The sequence below is a fragment of the Protopterus annectens genome, chromosome 14.part0, assembly GCF_019279795.1.
Source record: "Protopterus annectens isolate FY-2018-M chromosome 14.part0, PAN1.0, whole genome shotgun sequence".
Taxonomy (NCBI): domain Eukaryota; kingdom Metazoa; phylum Chordata; order Ceratodontiformes; family Protopteridae; genus Protopterus; species Protopterus annectens.
In genome coordinates, this window is record NC_056748.1 from 478,412,612 (window position 1) to 478,439,618 (window position 27,007).

At 40.3% G+C, this 27,007-nt stretch overlaps 1 protein-coding gene across 1 annotated transcript in view; it reads left to right on the forward strand.

Annotated features, from left to right (window-relative positions):
• Positions 1 to 27,007, forward strand: part of MMS19 (MMS19 homolog, cytosolic iron-sulfur assembly component) — a 2,295,919-nt gene that overhangs the window by 1,928,035 nt on the left and 340,877 nt on the right. The gene's annotated exons all lie outside the window — the stretch shown is intronic.

Below are 27,007 nucleotides of genomic sequence, written 5' to 3' on the forward strand. Positions count from 1 at the left end.
AACGTATTTGTTTAACTAATTAAGTCTATAATGCCTTTTTCTATATATTTCCAGTTAGCACCCATACTGCCTTGTGGCATCCAGACTTTTTTTGGGTCTGGCTTCTTTAAGTAACTTACCAGCTGAGTAACCGGCATCATTGCAAAGAGCAAGGAGTAATAAACAAATTGACGGTAGGATTATTAATTTAGGATTTCCTACAGTAGAGAAATGAATCACTGTTTCTCACTTCTTATTCATATTTATTTTCGTATTTAGATAACTGCGAAACCTGTGTTATATTGAGGACTATGGTGTGAAATGCCATGATGTGAGACAGAAAAATTCATTGTCCATTTATATTACACAATACTGGAGATATTGCTAGTTATTTGTTAGTAATATGAAAACAAGCAATATTTTCATATGTACTTAATAGTTCAAAAGACAAGTGATTTACAAACTGTTGCACTGCATCAAGTGAAATCTTAGATGTTGTTGAAGAAAAACGCCAAAGAACATGGACATTATAAGCTGCACATCTTGAGAGAGATTCAGTGTTATTTAAATTGCTGGTTATATAATCACGCATATGTTTTCATATTTCTGTATCAAGGATTGATAATAGAGTATAATCAAAGAGAAAGGAATAGGAGGAACCCTAAATGAAAGACCAGCACTGGTAGAATTTTTAGCAGAATCTAGAACAGAAGCTGGAGTTAAAAAAAAGGGATAACTAGTAGGGCATATAACATATTGCCTGATAACTATAGGAATCAATCAGAGGAGCTTAGAAAGGTTTGGAACAAGAGATTAGATAAACGTAGCTAGATCAAGGCCAGAGGGCCAGTTGACCCAGGCGCAAAGTGTTGGGTGGACACGATCAGCCAATCCTGATCTTTCTTAATGTAATACTGGCTTTTAAAAGCAGGTATTGTATTTGCGGTCAAACCTGAGCACCGCATCTCTGTGTGTGTGGTCTGAACTGTTGCAACTGCTTGTTGCATTTTAAAAGTAAAATAAAAAAATATATATTTTTACTAAAACCTGAGCATTGTAGCAGTCCATGCAGACAGTGCTGTAGCAACTGCTTGCTACAGTATGAAAGATTTTTTTTAACGAAAACATATCAGCGCCATAGAGCTATGTGCAGGCATGGTATAAACTGTAGCAATTATTTGCTGCAATTTAAAAGAAGTAGACTCCAAAGAATTTTCCCTTAGGTAAGCTGCAAATGTTGGAGGTGTGATGGGGAAAAAAGAGGTAATTGGGAAAATAGTTTTTGGAAGTGTAATGAGTTGGCAGACATTAAAAAAATCCCTGCAGACTACTGTATCAGAAATACTGGGTGAGCAAGTTGGTATAACTAAGGAAGTGATTTTTTGAGCTTTGATACAGAATCGGAATTGTCTAGACATAGTAAAGCCATGCTGAGTTTAATTGTGGCTGTCAAAAAAGCAATTACCTGAAAATGGAAATCTAAGTTTAAACCAACCATACTAAAAGTGGTGAGTATAGAAACAGAGGTAAAAGAACTGGAAGTGGGATCTTTAGAAAAGAGTAGGGGCTAGTTGCATAGAAAAAAATGGGAATTGGGGAACAATACATTCAGAATGAAGTTTTGGAGGAGGAATGAGTTTTAAGGGAAGACAGGAATTGAATGAGCTATGTAATGTTCAACTGACGACTATATAGAAGATTATATGTGACATAATGCAACTGTAAATGTCAATATTGTTTTTCATTTATATAAATCTATGATTGCCTGTGTCATTAGTGATGATTCTTGCTTAAAAAAAAAAATAAGTAAATAAACATGCACTCAGAGAGGAATTTCTTGTTGTCATGCGAAAACATGTTTGTTTCACAAATTGTTACAGCTTTGAAACTATACAGCCTAGACACACATTGTTAGAAAACGTTTATTAAAGTGTAGAAAAATGCAGTTCTGGGTTTGATTGCATTATTATATATTATAATATTAATGATAAGACTATGAATAAACTGACTACTATCATTGTGAAGAATGCTTCTTACTAGTAACATTGTCATTTGTACAGTTTTAATAGCTTTTATTGTTCACAAAATATTTACATTTGTTTATCTTATGCTTTTTAAATTTGTTTTCCACAAAATACTGTGGAATGTAAGAATACGCTGTCGCCTGACAGTAAGAAGTTGTCCCGTTCGATTCTCAGCTAGAGCGTCTTCTGTCTGGAGACATGCGTGAATGGGCGTACCTTCGTTGAAGGATGTGCGTCAGGGCTGGCAACTCGGCACATAAAAATCTACTGCCAGTCATTAGCGGACAGGAGTTCTGCTGTGGTGACCCCTAACCGGGAAAAGCCGAAAGGCGCAACAACTCTGGAATGTAAGAATGTGTGTGGGCTGCTAACTCTAGTGTGATGTTGTGGAGGGGAAGCAAACACTGGTAACATTAGAAGAATAATGATGATCCAATGGAAACAATGTAAGAAAATGCTTCATCTGTTGGTGGGTCTTAATGTAGACAAAGCATTCACTTGAGTCAACTGGGATTTTATGAGTAGGGCAATGGTAGTATTGGCTTTACCTGATAGAATAATAGGGTTAATTCATAGAGTATATGAAAAGTTAGAGGCAATAATTAATGTAGAAGGGTATCTCTTTGACAAGATACGTTTGAACTGAGGATCCAGGCAAGGACATTCTCTTTCTCCTATGTTTTTGCTTTGTTTTGAGAGCCATTAGCAAAGAAAAGGGGATGAACAATCCAAGGATGTAACTGGTATGGTAGTCAAAAAACATTAGCTTTTTTGCATTCATTATTTTGTACTTGATAAATTCTGAAAATGATATTTCAGTGTTTTGGAGCATTTTGAGGCAGTTTCAAGCCCTTTGAGGATATAAAATAAGATAAAACCGGAGCTGTAGCAGTAAACTATATACCCATGCTTGAATTGGTTGAACTGAACCCAAACTTGCAGGTACATGGTAAGATGAAGCATTTAGTTATATGAATTAAAAGGATTTTGTTAGGTTATCTAATGATATATGTGTATGTGTGTGTGTGTGTGTGTGTGTGTGTGTGTGTGTGTGTGTATATTAAAAGATAATACAAATGAGGAAATGGAAGCTTGATTATGTATATGGATAGTAAAATAGAAGCATTGAAAATTTTAGTTTTCTTTTCTGCCATATACATGTTAGGCATATTTTTATTCACCGGAGAAGTTGTGAATGAAAATTAATAAAGAGATGAAGAGATTTATTTGGCAAAGAAAGAGGAAAAGTGTTAAATATTATAATCTGATATTCCCCATAGAAGAATGTAGTTTAGGGGTTACTTCATTTGAAGGGCTACTTTAGAACTACACAGTTAAGGCTCATGTACATAACTACTCACCTTAAAGTAGAAAATGATGATGATGAAACTGGAGGGAATCAGCAAAGGAACCAAGGTATTGAGAACAAAGAACTTTGGATGACAAATAAGTGGGATGAGGCTAAGCAGTTTAGTGTGTGTCAGGAATTTATAACAGAGTATAAACAGAGCTAGAAAGTGCTAAGTCAAAGACTGATTCTTGTAGAGTTTTTAGTTCAGTCTAGAGTAGAAGATGCTGTTAAAGAGGAATAATTAGTGTGGCATATAAAAAGTTTGCTTAATAACTGTCAAACTCAATCAGAAGAGGTTAGAGACAACTGGGAAAACAGAATGGAAATACAGTTTGCAAAGAAACAGAGAGAGGAAAGCTGTAAGGCTCGCAAGTATGCAATGAAGTCCATGAAGTTTAGGAATTGTGTTTGTATAGATATTTTTATACTCCAAGTAGAGCTCAGAAGATTTTTCCTTCAGATAGATGACAAATGCTGGAGGTGTGATAGGGAAGAGGAAGAGTGAGGTAAATGAGGGCATGTTTTTTGGCAATGTAATGTGTTGGCAGATTTTACAAATTCCCTACAGAGTTGTTGTAAAAGAAACAGTAGCAGCAACCAGCCTACAGATATTAGGAAATTCAATTAGCATAAATAGAAATGTAAAACAAACTAGGCACCACATGGTCAGAAGGTATCAGTTTAATAGCCAGCATAAATATTGATTGAATGATTGACAGTTAAACTACAGAAACAAACACAGTCTCTTTTAACTTTTCAGCTAAGAGAACAATGCCCATCCCTTAAGGCTTTGGCCAATAAAATTAGTCCAAATGAAGGTCTATACTTTCTTTATGTTTGCAAAGGAACCTCTGATATTATGCTTATATTTTTGATTACTGGCCAACTTTACAATAATTTCTTCTTATTGTTGTCCATAGTTCCTTGTTTTTACTGTAGCTGTTTTGTATTACTTCATCTTGGAGGTGAAGGATATTGTTCTCTTTGATTTTCAGACTGTCTGCAATATTAAAAATATTTTTTTAAACAAATATAGTTGGATACACAACAAACTGTACAGATGATTATATTACAAATGTGTCTTAAAAAGTAAAATTGCTGTGATTCTACACAATATATGTACCAGACTACATGATAGTTTTATACAACAAAATAAAAAATGACATAATTTCACATTAGTGCTATTGCTGTTTGAACATGTACATATTTTAGAAAACTGGTCTTCCAGTTTATGCAGATTTGCCATTAGACTATTCTTATGTAAAGTGTCGTATTTTCCTGGTGAGACACTGTGGGCAATGCCTTAAATTTCAGTTGCATTTTGCCGATATGTGTTCCAGTGTGACTGGATACTGAACATATGCCTGAGTTTAGTATACTGACCTTAATCAAATCAATCTTTATTAAAGCAGAATTCAGTTATGCACTTCTCATATGCAAAATATCAAGGTTAAAGGGGACTGTCCCGTTTCTGAAAAAGATTGCTTTCGTCGGACCGAAAGTTAAATGTTGCCGCCCACTGTATTAAATCACTCCCATTTTGTGATGTCGCAGTTAGTCCATGCCCACATATCAGCTTTTTTTTTCTCTTGTGATTACCCCCCTGCCAATCTTGTCTTGGTTCCGGTAGTAGAACTCCAACATTGCAGCAATAGTTCCATGTAAGCACTAGCGATCGGTTGCCTAGGAGAACCAGTCTCTAATGCTTATAGAAGTTGATCTGCACCCTAACATCCCAGATCTTCAGGGAAATATTTTGTTTTTTTGGCTTTCCCCTGTTATAGGTAAGGATGGCAACAGTCGCTGTTAGTGTTTAAAGACGACACTAGCAATCGGCTGTCAAGAAGAGCTGATCCCTAGTGCTTTCATTTGTGTAAAACATTACAGACGTTGTTAGACCATAAAAGGGTTTCATCGGGTGGCATTACAAAGGGGGCACACAGTGTCAGCATATCTGCAGAACCAGCCTTTTCACTTTTGAGTCTTGGCAGGCAAGAGTGTAACAGTTTGGGAATGCTTTGAGTTGTCTGTTCAGTGGCATTCAAACCACTTGTGCCACTTTCAAACGATGTAGGACAAGCAAACAATACAGAAACTTCTTTCATTCGCTCAGCTCTATATATATTTATATTTATATATATATATATATACATATATATATATATGTATGTATGTATATATATATATATATATATATATATATATACACACACATACATACACACACACACCATTACTGGAGTTAGGAGTATCCAGTAGCTTCTGGGTGGGCTTACTATAGCTCAACCTGAAATATGCACCATTTACCGTGGAAGGAAGTTACAATCAACTCCCCCAGCTATTGAGCTGAGGTGGTTTTTACATTTGGGGACCATAGTGACATAGATACTGATAGGAACTGACATGGGATGGGGAAACAGGATGGCAGTGAATTTAAGTTGTATGTTTAGCCTCTTACCCATGGATATTGAGAGTATTTTTATTGATGAGCAGTGCTCTCACAGGTTGTAAAGAAGAAATGATTTGGCTAGGTGAACTTTATTCCATGAGATATTTATAGTTGATATAACCATTCGATTGAAGTGTAATTCTGAATAAGTATGCTTCTGAGGAAATGTACATTTGTGTCCATTTAGTGCACTGCGATATGTGTTTGATATCTTAGGTATTGAGGTCTGTTTGTAGTGGGCACCTTGGACAGTGACTAATGGAAGTATAAGGAAGATAGTTTGTGTGCCAGGAATCTGAGAAAGTGAAATTGGTGTTGAGTACTGGGGATAATGCAGAGTATTTTAATAGCTCTTTAATAGAGAAGTGTGAATTGTGGGGCAGTTGTCAGTCAGTATCAAAATGTTATGTAAATTAGACTGGGCAGTTAGTTTTTCAAAGGAAAAGGACTTGTCCATAAACTGTAATTCTGTGGAATAAGTTGTTGCTCAGAGTTTCAGAATGAAAGGGTAGCTGTGTATTTTCTGCCATGCATTTGTATGTAATGTAGTATATGTATGTATGTACTTTTTATTTCAGTGATACATATATATATATATATATATATATATATATATATATATATATATATATATATATATATATGCTGTGTTTTATAGAACTGCAGGCATTCTGTTTTTTTTTTCCAGAAAATTCACTTATTTGTATTTGATTTTTGCTTCCAGATTCTGCTTTCCTTCTAGGACATTAGGTCATTTATGAGGCTGATCATAACAGCTTTAAGAATATCAAAGGCTTAAGAGACCAAGAGACCATTTTTAAGACAGCATCACCACTGTAGAAATGTTTTCTTTGGAGCTTTGGCTTTGGGTTTTATTGTATTTTTCTGGGGTGGCAGGACCAACAGTGAAAGCACAGACCATGGGGACACTGAAAAAAAGGGCAGTACAAGAAACTGGTGCAACTGCAGATGATGTAACATATAAGAAGTTAAAAAGGCCAGTCAGAGAAGACTCCATTGGCTCGTGAGGGTGTTGGAGAACTCGGAGTACCAGTAAGGCTAAATTTGCAAGGAGAAGAAAAACAAATAGATGAAGAGAGCATTAATAAGCATCAAATTAATATTTACTTGAGTGGCAAAATATCTCTTCATCATAGACTCCCTGAGAGATGGAACCCACTGTAAGTAAGAGTAGATTGCATTCATTCTGCCATATACAGAAAAATATGAAAGCAGTTAATTTGTGTTACAGAAATGTTTAACTGTATCAGGTAATTAGTTAATAATTCCCAAGCTGTTAATGGTTGTCTGGATGATGGGATACCCAAGGTGCAGGATGGCAATGGACTTTCATTGTTTTTTTTTTATCTGACAAAGCTACTTGTATTGTGGTTCATAGGTGTTTAATGGGCTAACAAATACAAAGGGCTTTTTCAACCTAGCCATGCATCCCAAATCTCTGACAGGTTCTCATACCCTTGATAAGTATAAGCAGGGGTTTGTGAGATGAAACCTTCACAAGCAGGGGCCTGCGAGATAAACCATTTTCAGGTTGCCTGTGTCTATTAGAGGCATAGGTGCCAACAAACCAGGCTTGAATTTCCTGTTCCCCATCCAATTGTCCAGGTTGTACTTGAATTGGGTTAGGGAGGAACTCTGCTTTACATGGATGCGGAGCCTGTTCCATAGATGGGGTAGTCTCTGGGATACATAGCATCTGAGGAAATGACTAGGCTAACAGCCCTTGGGCCCTTACAAACCTAGCCAAGTTCTTACTCTTATTTCCACGATCAGCACCTATTACTCCTGCCCAAGAGGGACACAGGTGGTACCCCAGGGGTGGTAACCTCTGGGAGACAAATCTGTCCCTCCAGCAGGTTTTAATGTCACATACCAGGTTAAGGTCTGTAGAGCAAGTAACCAGTGTACCATTTGAATTATGGATATGCAGCATATCCAATAAAGTGAGTCACAGATTGCCTTGTATGCAAGGCAGAGATCACCTCTGACTAGTCTGTATGAAGCAGAATAAAGTGACAGTGATTTCAGATGATCCTAATAGGGCAGATGCTGAACACCTTGGATTTTCCCTGTGAAGAACATTTGTGGTTTCTCCAATTGCTGCAGGTGCTTGGAAAGGTGCATAACAAAGGGGCATTGTACTCCATTAGTGGCTTGATGAGGGAAGTGTACAGGGAAGGTTATAACTTCTTTTTTTCTGGAGGCAATACCCTTACTTAGGAGATGAGCAATATAGAATGCCCTTCTTACCACTGTGGAGACATGCTGGTCAAAGGTAAGGTTCCTGTCAGCCTGTGTGCCCAGGTCTCTCACTACTGAGTGTGTACTTAAGGTGTTGCTATTGATGTGGTAGTTAGCAGGAACATTGCTTTTACCAAAAGGAATGATAATATATATTTTTTTGCATTGAGCTTAAGGCAATGACTTTGACACCAATCATTTGCTTATGTAACATCCACTTGTAGGATGTTGACATTATTTGGAGATTCTATAACTTCTCCCAGTTTGCAGTCATCAGCAAACTTTATCAGCCACAGACCTTTAATTTTTGCTTGTACTTTGGAGAAATAGATTCCAAACAGTAGTGGTACCAGGACTGATCCTTGTGGAACACCAGTGGTTACAGGTCTGCTGTTCGAGGTGGATTCCCTTTTTTTCACTATATGAGTTCTATCAGTGAGCCAGTTAGCGACCCATCTAATGATATAAGGGTTGATGCCTAGTTGGGTGAGTTTGTCAAAGATCTCTGAGTGGGGGATAGTGTCAAACACCTTGGCTAATTCCAGGTAGGCTGTATGCACATATTTCCCTTCGTCCAGAGCCTTGCTGACTGTCTTGAAGAAATCCACCAGGTTTAATAGGTATGATCTCCCTTTGACAAATCCAAACTGAGTAGGTCAAGTGTTTGGAAATTACCTATGTCTTTATTGATAAGGTCCATGATGATTCGCTCCATGGCCTTGCAGATAAGGATAGTCAGGCTAATAGGTCTATAGTTCCTGGGGTTAGTGGAAGCACCACTTTTGTGCGAGGGAATAACAGTGGCTGCTTTCCATTCAGCTAGTATGTAGCCGGTGCTTAGACTATGATTGAAAAGAGTACCCACTGCGTTTGCTAATTCATGTCAGAGCCCATGTTATCATGTCCCATAGATGCTGTGTTTTTGTCCTTAGGGCATTTATGACCTGCTCTTTAGAGATACAAGGTAGAGGACAGGTGTTAGGGTGTTATAGGATACATGTGGTGGGGACAGGGGAGAACCTGTCAACCAACAAGTTAGCTATGTCCACAGGCTCAGTATATGTGGTATTAACTACCAGTTCAGCACAAATCTGGGCCTTTCCTTTTAGGTTACTGATGTAACTACAGAATGTCTTATGGTTGTCCTTTGTTGAGGAAACTAATTTGGACTCAGTTCACTTTGGAGGACTTCACAAGAAGTCTTATTTGCTTGTTTAAGCTGAGGAGGGAGTGTTTCCAGTTTAGGAGGGCTCGCTCCCTCTTACTCTTAGCAATTTCTTCCTCTTATTGTAAAGTCTGTTTATGGGAGTTGTCCACTAGACAGGTTTGCTCTTCCTCGAGGAGCTTGTTTTAGTCCTATCCGGTATGGTCAAGTCAGTGCAGGTATACAGGTGTTCGTATAAAGCCTCGGCATACAGCTCACCATAGTTGCCAGCTCCATCTGAGGGAAGAGATGCAGTGAAGCTATTTATACCATCCCATAAAAGCTTATAATCTGCTTTGGAGAAGTTTTCTACTTTAGTTGCTGCTGGGGGAGGTGAGTCAGCTGTGATTGTTGCTTATAACGAGACCAATTTGTGGTCAGATCTCACCAGGGAGGACCTCACAGTGGGGGTGCTACAGCGGTCCACCATATTGGTAAGCACCAGATCCAGGGTGTTGGCACCCCTTGTGGGGGTCTCAGCCAGCTGGTCCAGGGCATTAGAGTTAACTCAGTTGAGAAACCTTTGGGCACGTGAGTTTGAGCACAAGTAATTTGCCCAGTCAATGGACTGGTAGTTAAAGATGCCCAAAACCATGGTGTTTGGATGTATCTTGATAATTTCAAGTAGATCCAAATATGCAGAGTGGGTGTCCTGATTCATGGAACAGGTCCTGTAGCTGGCAATGATTTGAATAGGTGTCCTACCAACAGTTAATTGCACCTAAAGTGTCTCCAGGGAGTCATACTGTTTAACCAGTCTGAAGGTGTATTTATCTTTAATGAATATTGATACACTGCCTCCTTTACTTTTCACACCTTCAGTTTGAGGTATGAACGTGTGGAAGGAGGTGTAACCTAGTATGGCTGGGGTGCTCTCCACAGCTTTGAACCAGGTCTCCATGACTGCACAAATGTCTGGTCTTCAAAGGTGAGGACAGCTTCCAGTGAGAGCAATTTCATGTTGTGACTCCTATCGTTTAGCAGCATAACCTTGAGGTTGTTTTTAGATGGACTTTTTGCATTGGGAATTTTGTCCTTGAGACACTGCCTAAAAAGGCAGTATTGGGGTGGCAAGAGCCTTAGCCAGTAGCTGAAATCTCAGGGGTGACAGATGGAGACCATCTCTGGCAAAGCATCGAGGTCTGTCAATCATGTCATCCCAGGCTTGACAAATGCTTCTGGTGCCATTTTAAGGGGATCCACTAAGCCAATTATTGAAGTCAATCATTTTCTGATTGTATTGCGACATCATCCTAGGTGAAAGTAAAATGCTGCTTAGGGCTAGGGACATACCTGCCTGAGACACACAGTCCAAGAGCTCAGTCATGTCTCTCTTCATAGAGTCCAGAGAAGTACATCTCAAATCATTCACACCAACATGGACTATGATGGAGTCATAACAGTACCTGTTATTGAGAGAATTGAGTGCATGTGTGATATGGCATAACCTGGCACCTGACAGACAGCTAACAGTGACCTTTTCCTTATCCAGCCTGGTGAGAAGGACATCAGAGTGATTCACGATGGCATCACCTATGACTGATATGTTTGATTTTGTATTTTGCCTTAAAGATTTGACCTGTGAGACAATGGTGTGTGAACTATTGTGTGTAATGAGTTCTAAGGGAAGTATTATGTGTAGCTTGCTTGTGTTTGTGTTTGGGAGGTCTTTGGTTTTTAGATATGCTTTTGTTGAGGACCTCCACATATGTAGTTATGTGTGAAGTGGGTTTGGGTGGAGTGCATGCTGGCAACCCACTCATTGCCATATGTACTGTCATATGACTGGTGTGTCAGAGAACATGGATTCAAGTTTCTTAATATAGTTGCATCTCTCACACGTTGTGCTTGTATGGACCAAGAGTAAAGGGTTGTCAGTGAACATGAGGCAATTGCTACACTTGCTCAGGATGCCCATGTTGACCATGCTGGCTGGATAAATGGTGAGGAATTGTCCATCCATAGTGCTAAGAAAATTTATGTGATCAGGGAAAGAGATCACATTTGGCTGTTGGGTGAGAGATGTGTTGGTACCTCTGAGGCTAGGCTTACTGTTCCACCTGACAGTAGAGCAGGGCCATGACATGCTTCTGGAGGACCACAGGGAAAGTGCTAAGGAAAAATTTAACAAACAAAATGTGTCTATAGCCATCAACAGTAACCACCACTATGAAGCAGCATATGATGGAGCTCTACATGCAAACAAGTGCAAACACCGGGCTTAAATAAAACAAGAAAAATGCCCATTTTAGCTCAAACTAGCTAATAAGAAAGCTTTTTCTGAGCTCCACTACAATCACCCTTGATTAGGTGGGATCCAGACAGCACTCTCCTCGCACAGTGGTTCAGAAGGACGATACCTCTCTCTCCAGCAGGTATTATTTATATCACAGGCAAAGTTTAAGTCTTTAGAATGGGGAATTCTGGAGCTGTTTGTTTTGTGGATATGCAGGAGGTCCATCAGAGTGGGGTCTGACAATGCCCTGTATGCCCGGTACAGATCTCCTCTCAAAAGCCTGTAGGAGATGTAATACAGGAATAGGGCCTTGAAGTGGTCTGCGTAGGACATTTTACTTTATTTATTTTATTTTATTTTACATTTGTTTACCGGGATAGTCCAACTGGATACATGTCCATTTTCAGCGGAGGCCCAGGGAGAAAAGCTCCACAAAGACAAACTTACATAGATTGCAGAGCAGTTAGCAAACAATTATAAAAACAAAGTGATTATATACAATGGGTTAGTAGTGTTCCCTAGTAGGGACTCACAATTGTCATAGACAGACAATTAAAAGTAAGAGACATCAGATTGGTAGCAGAGCTTGGTGATGTAGTTACAAGTTTTGATAATTGCAGAATATGCTTTTAGTTTATAACTTAATCAGGGTTGGTACATATATTACAAATGTCTTAAAAGTAAAATTGCTGTGATTCTACACAATATATGTACCAGACTACATGATAGTTTTATACAACAAAAATAAAAATGACATAATTTCACATTAGTGCTATTGCATGTTTGAACATGTACATATTTTAGAAAAACTGGTCTTCCAGTTTATGCAGATTTGCCATTAGACTATTCTTATGTAAAGTGTCGTATTTTCCTGGTGAGACACTGTGGGCAATGCCTTAAATTTCAGTTGCATTTTTGCCGCATATGTGTTCCAGTGTGACTGGATACTGAACATATGCCTGAGTTTAGTATATACTGACCTTAATCAAATCAATCTTTATTAAAGCAGAATTCAGTTATGCACTTCTCATATGCAAAATATCAAGGTTAAAGGGACTGTCCCGCTTGAAAAGATTGCTTTCGGCCGACCGAAAGTTAAATGTTGTCCGCCCACTGTATTAAATCACCCCATTTTGTGATGTCGAAAGTTAGTCCATGCCCACATATCAGCTTTTTTCTCTTGTGATTACCCCTGCCACAATCTTGTCTTGGTTCCGGTAGTAGAACTCCAACATTGCAGCAATAGTTCCATGTAAGCACCAGCGATCGGGTTTGCCTAGGAGAACCAGTCTCTAATGCTTATAGAAGTTGATCTGCACCCTAACATCCCAGATCTTCAGGGAAATATTTTGTTTTGGCTTTCCCTGTTATAGGTAAGGATGGCAACAGTCGCTGTTAGTGTTTAAAGATCTACACTAGCAATCGGGCTGTCGGGCGAAGAGTTGATCCTTTAGTGCTTTCATTTGTGTAAATCATTACAGACGTTCTTAGACCATAAAAGGGTTTCTTCGGGTGGCATTACAGCAAGTGGGCACACAGTGTCAGCATATCTGCAGAACCAGCCTTTTCACTTTTTGAGTCCTGGCAGGCAAGAGTGTAACAGTTTGGGAATGCTTTGAGTTGTCTGTTCAGTGGCATTCAAACCACTTGTGCCACTTTCAAATGATGTAGGACAAGATAACGATACAGAAACTTTTCATTCTACCAGCTCTATATATATTTATATTTATATATATATATATATATATACATATATATATATGTATGTATATATATATATATATATATATATATATATATATATATATATATATATACACACACATACATACACACACACACTATTACTGGAGTTAGGAGTATCCAGTAGCTTCTGGGCGGGCTTACTATAGCTCAACCTGAAATATGCATCAGTTACCGTGGAAGGAAGTTACAATCAACTCCCCCAGCTATTGAGCTGAGGTGGTTTTTACATTTGGGGAGCATTGTGACATAGATACTGATAGGAACTGACATGGGATGGGGCAACAGGAGGGCAGTGAATTTAAGTTGTATGTTTAGCCTCTTACCCATGGGTATTGAGAGTATTTCTATTGATGCGCAGTGCTCTCACAGGTTGTAAAAAAGAAGTGATGATTTGGCTAGGTGAACTTTATTCCATGAGATATTTATAGTTGATATAACCATTCGATTGAAGTGTAATTCTGAATAAGTATGCTTCTGAAGAAATGTACATTTGTGTCCATTTAGTGCACTGCGATGTGTGTTTGATATATTAGGTATTGAGGTATGTTTGTAGTGGGCACCTGGGACAGTGACTAATGGAAGTATAAGGAAGATAGTTTGTATGCCAGGAATTTGAGAAGGTGAAATAGGTGTTGAGAACTGGGGTTATTGCAGAGTATTTTAATAGATCTATAACAGAGCTGTGTGAATGTTGGTGACAGTTGTCAGTCTGTATTAGAATGTTGTGTAAAGGAGACTGGGCAGTTAGTTTTTGAGAGTAAAAGGACTCATCCATAAACTGTAAATCTGTGGAACACATTGCTGCTCAGAGTTTCAGAATGAAAGGGTACCCAAGTATTTTCTGCTATGAATTGTATGTGATGTAGTATATGTATGTATGTACTTTATATTTCAGTGATACATATATATATATATATATATATATATATATATATATATATATATATATATATATATATGCTGTGTTTTATAGAACTGCAGGCATTCTGTTTTTTTTTTCCAGAAAATTCACTTATTTGTATTTGATTTTTGCTTCCAGATTCTGCTTTCCTTCTAGGACATTAGGTCATTTATGAGGCTGATCATAACAGCTTTAATAATATCAAAGGCTTAAGAGACCAAGAGACCATTTTTAAGACAGCATCACCACTGTAGAAATGTTTTCTTTGGAGCTTTGGCTTTGGGTTTTATTGTATTTTTCTGGGGTGGCAGGACCAACAGTGAAAGCACTGACCATGGGGACACTGAAAAAAGGGCAGTACAAGAAACTGGTGCAACTGCAGATGATGTAACATATAAGAAGTTAAAAAGGCCAGTCAGAGAAGACTCCATTGGCTCATGAGGGTGTTGGAGAACTCGGAGTACCAGTAAGGCTAAATTTGCAAGGAGAAGAAAAACAAATAGACGAAGAGAGCATTAATAAGCATCAAATTAATATTTACTTGAGTGGCAAAATATCTCTTCATCATAGACTCCCTGAAAGATGGAACCCACTGTAAGTAAGAGTAGATTGCATTCATTCTGCCATATACAGAAACATATGAAAGCAGTTAATTTGTGTTACAGAAATGTTTAACTGTATCAGGTAATTAGTTAATAATTCCCAAGCTGTTAATGGTTGTCTGGATGATGGGATACCCAAGGTGCAGGATGGCAATGGACTTTCATTGTTTTTTTTTTATCTGACAAAGCTACTTGTATTGTGGTTCATAGGTGTTTAATGGGCTAACAAATACAAAGGGCTTTTTCAACCTAGCCATGCATCCCAAATCTCTGACAGGTTCTCATACCCTTGATAAGTATAAGCAGGGGTTTGTGAGATGAAACCTTCACAAGCAGGGCCCACGAGATAAACCATTTTCAGGTTGCCTGTGTCTATTAGGAGGCATAGGTGCCAACAAACCAGGCTTGAATTTCCTGTTCCCATCCAATTGTCCAGGTTGTACTTGAATTGGGTTAGGAGGAACTCTGCTTTACATGGATGCGGAGCCTGTTCCATAGATGGGGTAGTCTCTGGGATACATAGCAGCTGGGGAAAGGGCTAGGCTGACAGCCCTTGGGCCCTTACAAACCTGGCCAAGTTCTTACTCTTATTTCCACGATCAGCACCTATTACTCCTGCCCAAGAGGGACACAGGTGGTACCCCAGGGGTGGTAACCTCTGGGAGACAAATCTGTCCCTCCAGCAGGTTTTAATGTCACATACCAGGTTAAGGTCTGTAGAGCAAGTAACCAGTGTACCATTTGAATTATGGATATGCAGCATATCCAATAAAGTGAGTCACAGATTGCCTTGTATGCAAGGCAGAGATCACCTCTGACTAGTCTGTATGAAGCAGAATAAAGTGACAGTGATTTTAGATGTTCCTAATAGGGCAGATGCTGAACACCTTGGATTTTCCCTGTGAAGAACATTTGTGGTTTCTCCAATTGCTACAGGTGCTTGGAAAGGTGCATAACAAAGGGGCATTGTACTCCATTAGTGGCTTGATGAGGGAATAGTACAGGGAAGGTTATAACTTCTTTTTTTCTGGAGGCAATACCCTTACTTAGGAGATGAGCAATATAGAATGCCCTTCTTACCACTGTGGAAACATGCTGGTCAAAGGTAAGGTTCCTGTCAGCCTGTGTGCCCAGGTCTCTCACTACTGAGTGTGTACTTAAGGTGTTGCTATTGATGTGGTAGTTAGCAGGAACATTGCTTTTACCAAAAGGAATGATAATATATATTTTTTTGCATTGAGCTTAAGGCAATGACTTTGACACCAATCATTTGCTTATGTAACATCCACTTGTAGGATGTTGACATTATTTGGAGATTCTAGAACTGCTCCCAGTTTGCAGTCATCAGCAAATTTCATCAGCCACAGACCTTTAGTTTTTGCTTATACTTTGGAGAAATAGATTCCAAACAGTAGTGGTACCAGGACTGATCCTTGTGGAACACCAGTGGTTACAGGTCTGCTGTTCGAGGTGGATTCCCTTTTTTTCACTATATGAGTTCTATCAGTGAGCCAGTTAGCGACCCATCTAATGATATAAGGGTTGATGCCTAGTTGGGTGAGTTTGTCAAAGATCTCTGAGTGGGGGATAGTGTCAAACACCTTGGCTAATTCCAGGTAGGCTGTATGCACATATTTCCCTTCGTCCAGATCCTTGCTGACTGTCTTGAAGAAATCCACCAGGTTTAATAGGTATGATCTCCCTTTGACAAATCCAAACTGAGTAGGTCAAGTGTTTGGAAATTACCTATATCTTTATTGATAAGGTCGATGATGATTCGCTCCATGGCCTTGCAGATAAGGATAGTCAGGCTAATAGGTCTATAGTTCCTGGGGTTAGTGGAAGCACCACTTTTGTGCGAGGGAATAACAGTGGCTGCTTTCCATTCAGCTAGTATGTAGCCGGTGCTTAGACTACGATTGAAAAGAGCACCACCGCGCTTTGCTAATTCATGTCAGAGCCCATGTTATCATGTCCCATAGATGCTGTGTTTTTGTCCTTAGGGCATTTATGACCTGCTCTTTAGAGATACAAGGTAGAGGAGAGGTGTTAGGGTGTTATAGGATACATGTGGTGGGGACAGGGGAGAACCTGTCAACCAACAAGTTAGCTATGTCCACAGGCTCAGTATATGTGGTATTAACTACCAGTTCAGCACAAATCTGGGCCTTTCCTTTTAGGTTACTGATGTAACCACAGAATGTCTTATGGTTGTCCTTTGTTGAGGAAACTAATTTGGACTCAGTTCACTTTGGAGGACTTCTCACAAGAAGTCTTATTTGCTTGTTTAAGCTGAGGAGGGCATGTTTCCAGTTTAGGAGGGCTCACTGTCTCTCTTACTCTTAGCAATTTCTTCCTCTTACTGTAAAGCCTGTTAATTGCAGTTGTCCACCAGGCAGGATTGCTCTTCCTTGAGCTTGTTCTGGTCCTATCAGGTATGGTCAAGTCAGTGCAGGTATACAGGTGTTCGTGATAAAGCCTCGCATACAGCTCACCATAGTTGCCAGCTCCATCTGAGGGAAGAGATGCAGTGAAGCTATTTATACCATCCCATAAAAGCTTATAATCTGCTTTGGGAGAAGTTTTCTACTTTAGTTGCTGCTGGGGAGGTGAGTCAGCTGTGATTGTTGCTTATAACGGTACCAATTTGTGATCAGATCTCACCAGGAAGGACCTCACAGTGGGGGTGCTACAGTTGTCCACCATATTGGTAAGCACCAGATCCAGGGTGTTGGCACCCCTTGTGGGGGGGTCTCAGCCAGCTGGTCCAGGGCATTAGAGTTAACTCAGTTGAGGAACCTTTGGGCACGTGAGTTTGAGCAAAAGTAATTTGCCCAGTCAATGGATTGGTAGTTAAAGTTGTCCAAAACCATGGTATTTGGATGTATTTTGATAATTTCAAGTAGATCAAAATATGCAGAATGGGTGTCCTGATTCATGCAACAGGTACTGTAGCTGGCAATGATTTGAACAGGTGTCCTACCAACAGTTAATTGCACCTAAAGTGTCTCCAGGGAATCGTACTGTTTAACCAGTCTGAAGGTGTATTTATCTTTAATGAATATTGATACACCGCCTCCTTTACTTTTCACACCTTCAGTTTGAGGTCTGAACGTGTGGAAGGAGGTGTAACCTAGTATGGCTGGGGTGCTCTCCACAGCTTTGAACCAGGTCTCCATGACTGCACAAATGTCTGGTCTTCAAAGGTGAGGACAGCTTCCAGTGAGAGCAATTTCATGTTGTGACTCCTATCGTTTAGCAGCATAACCTTGAGGTTGTTTTTAGATGGACTTTTTGCATTGGGAATTTTGTCCTTGAGACACTGCCTAAAAAGGCAGTATTGGGGTGGCAAGAGCCTTGGCCAGTAGCTGAATTCTCAGAGGTGACAGATGGAGACCATCTCTGGCAAAGCATCGAGGTCTGTCGATCATGTCATCCCAGGCTTGACAAATGCTTCTGGTGTCATTTTAAGGGGATCCACTAAGCCAATTATTGAAGTCAATCATTTTCTGATTGTATTGCGACATCATCCTAGGTGAAAGTAAAATGCTGCTTAGGGCTAGGGACATACCTGCCTGAGACACACAGTCCAAGAGCTCAGTCATGTCTCTCTTCATAGAGTCCAGAGAAGTACATCTCAAATCGTTCACACCAACATGGACTATGATGGAGTCATAACAGTACCTGTTATTGAGAGAATTGAGTGCATGTGTGATATGGCATAACCTGGCACCTGACAGACAGCTAACAGTGACCTTTTCCTTATCCAGCCTGGTGAGAAGGACATCAGAGTGATTCACGATGGCATCACTTATGACTGATATGTTTGATTTTGTATTTTGCCTTAAAGATTTGACCTGTGAGACAATGGTGTGTGAACTATTGTGTGTAATGAGTTCTAAGGGAAGTATTATGTGTAGCTTGCTTGTGTTTGTGTTTGGGAGGTCTTTGGTTTTTAGATATGCTTTTGTTGAGGACCTCCACATATGTAGTTATGTGTGAAGTGGGTTTGGGTGGAGTGCATGCTGGCAACCCACTCATTGCCATATGTACTGTCATATGACTGGTGTGTCAGAGAACATGGATTCAAGTTTCTTAATATAGTTGCATCTCTCACACGTTGTGCTTGTATGGACCAAGAGTAAAGGGTTGTCAGTGAACATGAGGCAATTGCTACACTTGCTCAGGATGCCCATGTTGACCATGCTGGCTGGATAAATGGTGAGGAATTGTCCATCCATAGTGCTAAGAAAATTTATGTGATCAGGGAAAGAGATCACATTTGGCTGTTGGGTGAGAGATGTGTTGGTACCTCTGAGGCTAGGCTTACTGTTCCACCTGACAGTAGAGCAGGGCCATGACATGCTTCTGGAGGACCACAGGAAAGTGCTAAGGAAAAATTTAACAAACAAATGTGTCTATAGCCATCAACAGTAACCACCACTATGAAGCAGCATATGATGGAGCTCTACATGCAAACAAGTGCAAACACCGGCTTAAATAAAACAAGAAAAATGCCCATTTTAGCTCAAACTAGCTAATAAGAAAGCTTTTTCTGAGCTCCACTACAATCACCCTTGATTAGGTGGGATCCAGACAGCACTCTCCTCGCACAGTGGTTCAGAAGGACGATACCTCTCTCTCCAGCAGGTATTATTTATATCACAGGCAAAGTTTAAGTCTTTAGAATGGGGAATTCTGGAGCTGTTTGTTTTGTGGATATGCAGGAGGTCCATCAGAGTGGGGTCTGACAATGCCCTGTATGCCCGGTACAGATCTCCTCTCAAAAGCCTGTAGGAGATGTAATACAGGAATAGGGCCTTGAAGTGGTCTGCGTAGGACATTTTACTTTATTTATTTTATTTTATTTTACATTTGTTTACCGGGATAGTCCAACTGGATACATGTCCATTTTCAGCGGAGGCCCAGGGAGAAAAGCTCCACAAAGACAAACTTACATAGATTGCAGAGCAGTTAGCAAACAATTATAAAAACAAAGTGATTATATACAATGGGTTAGTAGTGTTCCCTAGAAGGGACTCACAATTGTCATAGACAGACAATTAAAAGTAAGAGACATCAGATTGGTAGCAGAGCTTGGTGATGTAGTTACAAGTTTTGATAATTGCAGAATATGCTTTTAGTTTATAACTTAATCAGGGTTGGTACATGGGCATAGCCAATTCACTTTGAGATACTGTTTGAGGTTTTTTTTTTAAGAGACTTTTGGAGGATTGTAGGCTTATATAGTTTGGCAACAAATTCCAGGTTTTGCTAATGAAGTTGCCAAACAGGGATTCACCAGCAGAGTTATTAGCTTTGTGGGTTTGGACCAGTAGTTTATCATCTGACAGTAGGGATCTTAGATTGCTATATGGCTTAATAATATTTTTAAGTGGAGTTGATGCAGTAGTCAGAAACCTTACCTTTATTCTTTTAGTGAGGAACCTCTGTGGATGTTCCAGTTGTTAGATATGCCTAGTTATGTATATACCAAAGGTGGCATTGTACTGAATGATATACAGTGGAACAATCACTTCCTTGGACTTAGATGCCATGCCTTTGTTTATAAGTTGAGCAGCATAGAACAATTTCCTCGCTACTATAGACACATGATAGTCAAAGGCTAGATTGCTATCTATGTGCGTCCCTAAGTTCCTGACTACTGCATCAACTCCAAGGGGTGGGCTGTCAATATGATAGTTACCAGGGGTGGAAGACTTCCCAAACAATACTATTATCTATTTCTTGGCATTTAGTTTTAGTTCATGACTCTGACACCAGTTGTTTGTCTGTGTCAGCCCCTCCTGGAGAACATTTGTGTCAGTGTGGGATTCAGTGACAGCTCCTAATTTGTAGTCATCTGCAAATTTAGCCAGCTAGTGACCACTGACATTGGCCTTGAGTTCAGAAAAGTAAATGCTAAAAAGGAGCTGTCCAAGGACTGATCCCCGAAGGACTCCACTTGTGACTGGCCTCTTTGTAGAGGTGAACTCCCCAGTGTTAACTTCCTGGGTCGTGTCTGTGAGCCATTTGCCTCTTCACTGGGTGCCATATGAGTTTGTATCTAACCTCTAAGGTTTTTATTGCAGTTTAAATAAAACTGCAATACAAACTTTTTAATGTTGGGTTACATTGTTTTGCTATAAATATATATATGTGTGTGTGTGTGTGTATATATATATATATATATATGTGTGTGTGTGTGTGTGTGTGTGTGTGTGTGTGTCTCTCTCTCTATATATATATATATATATATATATATATATATATATATATATATATATATAAAACTAGGCTGCAAAAGAGCTGCAATATATAAGCTGTTTTAGTAGGGTCTCCTTGTTAACTTGATTGTTTATTTTAGATTTTTTTAGTTTTTACTACTTTTTTATCATGTCTGTATTTTGAGTTATAATGTTTAGTGTCTTAATGATACATGTTTGCTAGGTATGTCTGATTATACATTTATGACTGGAAAGGAACTGTTTCATTTGAAGAATGCAGCATATATTTAGTGGCAAGGCTTCATGATTTAAGAGGGCTGGTGGTGATATTTAATACCTTCAAAGAGACCCAGCCGTGAATGTTCTGCCCTTTGAGGAACCATCTATCTATGCTGTAAATGGGAATGATGGAATTGCAGGCTGTAATTACGTGTTAATGAGTTGGACTTGTATTGTACAGAAACCTATTCACACAAATTCAAAGATCAGCACTTAGGATTGCTCTTTATCATTTAATTGGACTGTTTTTGCACACCACTGATCCCCTGATGAGACAACTTAGGGTGTGAAGATGTTTATGCTTAATATTGAAATTTCTGTTGGCTTGTCGTCGTCCCCCCCCCACAAAGGTAACCACCATGAAAAACTTCTCCAAAGCTAACTTTGGGCTCCTAAAGATAGAGGTGGCAAACTTCATGGCACCCATGCAAATGAAGAATAGTTGCATGACCGCCAATTTGTACACCAATGCACTGTACAAACACGTACACAAATGCATGGATCTCGCCATACCCAACAGAAGCAAGATGCTCTCCTCCAAAATAAGGAAGCCAATCTGGTGGTCCCCTGCCATAAATAAACTCTGCAACAGACGGAGGAAACTGATACAGAATAAGGTGAACTCCCAAGTCTAGAAAAACTCCCTTATCAGCCTCAACAAAATGTTGAGATCCCGCATCAAATCCTCTAAAGCTAGCTATGAAAACAGAATTGCAGCAGATAGCAAAGACAACCACAAGGCCTTCTATAGTTATGTAAAGAATCTCCATTTGCTCTGAGCTACTGCACAATAGTACCTCCCATACCGAGCCAACATATATTGCCAATGTACTGGCTGACAGATTCAGTGCCAACTTTACCCCCCCCCCCCCAAAAGGACCAATCACAATATCAGTAGATTTCAGGCACCCACTATTACTGCTGCACAGGTTAAAACTGCACTGTCCAAGGCCAAGAATACAGCTTCCATGGGACCTGACAATATCCCTGGCTGTGTTCTACATGAACTACAGAGTGAACTGACACCTCACATGTGTGCCTTGTTCAATCACAGCATCACCTCAGGCTTTGTCCCTACCGAATGGTGCACTGCTACAGTCATCCCTGTCCACAAAGGAGGAGTTTCTACAGACCCTGGGAACTATTGCCCCATTAGCCTGACGAGTCTGATGTGCAAAGCTATGGAATGCATCATCATGGACCTAATAAACAAGGATATAGGGAATCTCTAAACTCTGGATCCCACACAGTTTAGTTTTGTGAAGGGTAGATCATGCCTGCTCAACTTCTTTGAGTCAGTCGCCAGAGCTGTGGATGAAGGCAAGGTGGTTCATACAGCCGACCTTGATCTGGCCAAGGCGTTTGATACCATTCCCCATTCAGGAATCATAGAAAAACTTACTAAGCTAGGCATCAACCCCTATATGACTGGGTGGGTTGCAAACTGGCTCACAGATAGAACCCACAGTGTGAAAGTAGAAGACTCCAGGTCAAACTGCAGACCAGTCACGAGTAGAGTCCCACAGGGTTCGGTCCTCTCCTCTTTGGTATCTACTGCTCTGTAGTCCAGGCCACCACGAAGGGTCTCTGGCTGACAAAGTTTGAAGACTATTGCAAGTCAGGAGCTTTTATTAACTCCCCAAGTGATGTTGATATTCCTACAGAAAGGCCTCACTGAGTCCAAAGAGTAGTGTCAGAACCATGGCGTTAAGCTCAATGCCAAAAAATGTGTCGTCATCCCCTTTGGGAAAAACCTGGTTCCATTGAATTATCGCATCAATGGTAGTCCTCTGAACACAGAAGGTGTTATAAGAGATCTGGGAACATAGGTTGACAGCAGCCCCTCTTTTGACCACCACATTGCCAAGAAAGTCCTTCTGTGTGGCACATCTCATTACTTAGGGTTTTGCATCCAGGAAGCAAAAGGTCATTGTCTCCCTCTAATCTTCCCTCATTAGGCCAATCTTCGAGTATAATGCCCCATTTAGCATGTACCTCACTAGACACCTGCAACAACTAGAAAGGCTGCAAAAATACCTCACAAAGAGAATCCTAGGCCTTAAGCACTTGTCCTATATGGACAGACTCAAAAAAAACTCCAACTTTTCTCTGCCTCATATCACCTACTTAGAGGCGATCTCTGCTTGACGTATAAAGCCATGTCTGATCCAGCTCTGTTAGAAATGCTACATCTAAAGAAATCCCAAACCCTCCACACCACATGCTCCAGTGACCTCATCTTCATTACCACAATCAACAGAATGTGCTGGAGGGATAGGTTCATAACCCAGAGGCTGCCCTTGCTATGGAAGACTTCCTATACATGTCAAACAGAGCACCTCACTGGCTCTTTTCAAGAGAAACCTTGATGAGTGGATGGGAAATAGAAAATTCACTCCGGGTATCACTCCAATGGCTCTACTCGACAGAGGCATTGGGAACTAAGGTCGGGTGGTACAATTTCAGGACAATCCTATGGGCTAGTTTTGTAAAGGCTCCAGGGCTATTAGCCTAGTACACACCTATGAACCTATGGGCTTAGAAATAGAGGCTCCATGAGATGTGGCTGTATGTGTTGATGTGTTTTTTTTTAAATAGTTCATTCAGAGTTGTTGAGAGTTTGTTGTGTGTACTTCATCTAGGAGGTCTTTGGGGTTTAGGTATGTTACATTTAAGTGCCTCAGAATATGTGAGTCTGTGTGTTTCCTTTGAATTGTGCGTGATGGGTGCAGGTTGTGTACTACTGACAACTGCATTGTCATTATAGCATGATCCATGCATTCCTGGAGATGTCCGTAGAATGCATTTATATAGGATTCTGCAGTTTGGGCCATAGTTTCCACTGGCCCTGGGGCCTTGAAGTATTCCACTTCAGTTTTGAGATGTGTGAGGTTCGCTTTGAGAAGTTTTTCACTGTGGTTTTCTGGGCTGGGGTGGGGTCGGGATGTGGACATCCAGTGAAATTAATTTATGGTCTGATCTTACCAATGAGGGATATACTTCTGGTGTGGAGCATAGAGTCCCAATGTTGGTAATGATCAGGTCTAGTATGTTGTCCCCTCTTGTGGGAGTGGTGACTAGTTGTTCCATAGCATTTGAGTTTATAATTTCCAGGAACCTTTGGGCTAAGGTGCTGGGGCTTGAGTAGTGCTCCCAGTCAATGTTTGGGTAGTTGAAGTCACCCAATATAATGGTGTTCGGAGAGATCTTCATGTTCTCCAATGTTTTCAGGAAAGCCAAGTGGGATTCCTGACTTTGAGAGGGTGGTCTGTAGGATGCTATAAACTGAAAAGCAGTCTTGCCCACTGTTAGTTGCACATGGATGGTCTCCAATACTTGCAATGCCACTAACCTGGAGGTGTGGATATCCTTGATAAATATGGAAACTCCCCCCTCCTTTTGTGGTTCGGTCTAGGTTTGGGGCGAAAAGCATGATATAGTATAGCCTGGTAGTGATGGGGTGCTCTCTGGAGCCCAGCAGACAGGTTTCTGTCCTGCACAGATGTCGATGTTCTCTATACTGAGGAGGAGCTTCTAGAGTCACGTGCATCTTGAGGGTTCACAAGACTTCTGGCGTTTAGCAGCATTATATAGTTTCTTGTTCCTTGTGCTGTCTATGGGGGTGGGTTTGACTTTGAGCCTTGCCTAAAAAGGCACTATGGGGACAGCAGAGCCTTTACCAATATCCAAGCCCAGTGTTGGCAAGTTTAAGCCGTCCATGAAACAGCTCGTGAAGCCTTGTCGAGCATGTGTCATCCCAGGCTGACAGACTTTCTGAGATCCCAACTGAATGAGCACCAAAATTTTAGCCAATTATTTAAAATCGATCATTTTGTCTTTGTACTGTGGCATCATTCTAGGTGAGGTAAGATGCTGCTCAAGTTCAAGGTCCATACCAGCTAAGGCTACATGATCAGAGAGCTCTCTATGTCTCTTTTCATCATGGTCCAGGAGGAATTTTATCTCAGGTCATTCACACCAGCATGTACAATGACTGAGTCATATTTGTATTTGTTTGCTTTGGTGAGCTGCGGTGCTTTGCGATATGTGAAAATGGGATCCTAGCACCGACAGGCAGCTCTACAGTGACCTTCTCTTTATTATTCCCAACCTGGTGAGCGGGACGTCAGTGTGTGTCTGACTTGATAGAGTCACCTATTACGAAAGGTTATCAGATTGGTGTGTTATTCAGCCTTAAGGGCTGTGGCTGCTAGCACACTGACTTTGTGGGCTATGTGTTTGTCGTGTTTTGTTTTGAGGTAAGCATTTGCTTGGATGTCTGCTTTGGAGGTCTCTCTGTTGCTTAGGTAGATTTTTATTTAGAGCCTCGAGGTATGTTTTTAATGTGTATTGTATGTGTTGGTTAGCTGATGTGGGTGGGACTATGTGATACTGGAATTGTGTTGTGTGAGGTTACCTTCTCCTCCTGACTAGTTTACACCAGTTTGAGATGAGAGAGCTCAGCCTCAGTTTGTGGCCTAAATGGTTGCACCTCCCATATATTTGAACCTGTTTGGAGGAGGGAGAGGGGTTGTCCGTGTACATGCAGAGACGGACCTTAACATTACCTCAAAATTCCCAGATTCACCAGCTGGACTGGAGGAAACCATTGACTGACCTTTGGACATGCTAGAGTAATATAAGGAAACTGAATTTAAAGACGGACCAATAGGGAGACAGGGGTAGTCATTAGAGAGTATACTAAAATTAGTAAGTAGTACTTATGGTTTAATAGTGCTAACTTGTGGGATTACTTAATTGGACCAGTGTGAGGGCCTTAGAGAGTAAGAATATCTGGTGTTTTAAATTGTGAGATAGAGCTGCAGTTCCTAAGGGAAAAAGTGAAGAGCAGACTTTGTGGAGACTCCAGAATAGATTTAAACCCAATTAGAAGCTGCCAGCTGATTGCACTATGCACAAAAGCATACAAAGCCTTGTATAAAAGGGATTTTAGAGAGGAAGATAGAAGGAGTTTTAGATTGATTACAAATGGCCAAGTAAAACTACAGTTTCAAGTCAGTATTCCTACCACAGGGGCAGGCAGGCTACTCAATGTTTTCCTGCCACTGATCAACAGAGAGACTTCCCCTTTAGCCCAAACAAAAATGGCCTCACAGAGACTTACAAACAGTTCAAGAACAACAAAGCCTGCTTAACTGAACTTTTTAAATCTCAGGAAAAGAGTGGGAAAAAAAGCAAGATTTTTCTGTTTTTATTTTTCAGAGATAGCAGAGGTTCCACAAGTATTAATAGAGTTATAACAGTGCAGTAATGACCCACACACTAAAGAGTGCTAGGCCAAAGACAGATACAAATGCAAAGTTCTGAGAAAAAGCGATTTTACAAAATAAGTGCAAACAGGAAATTCAGTAAAACAGCTCTAGGTTTGTGCTCTAAATACACAGTTACTAATGCAGAAATCAAGTTTTAACAAGCCCAGAAAATGCTCAAAATGAAGTGGCTATACAGAAGAACCACTATGCAAATAAACAAAGAGGAAAAATGCTTAAAATCCTCAAAGAGATTGGCTCCTTTCTTCTCTCAAGCATTTTTCTCCTCTTGGTGGATTGCTTCACCAACAGCCAACAGAGCCTGAAAGAGCATGAGAGCAGAGGGCAACCAGGTTTTGAGAGGAAGATGAAGGAGTTTTGGAATTATTAAAATGGCCAATAAAACTACAGTTTCAGAGTCAGTAGCCACTCCCACAGGGCAGGCAGGCTGCTCAATGTTTTCACTGCCACTGATCA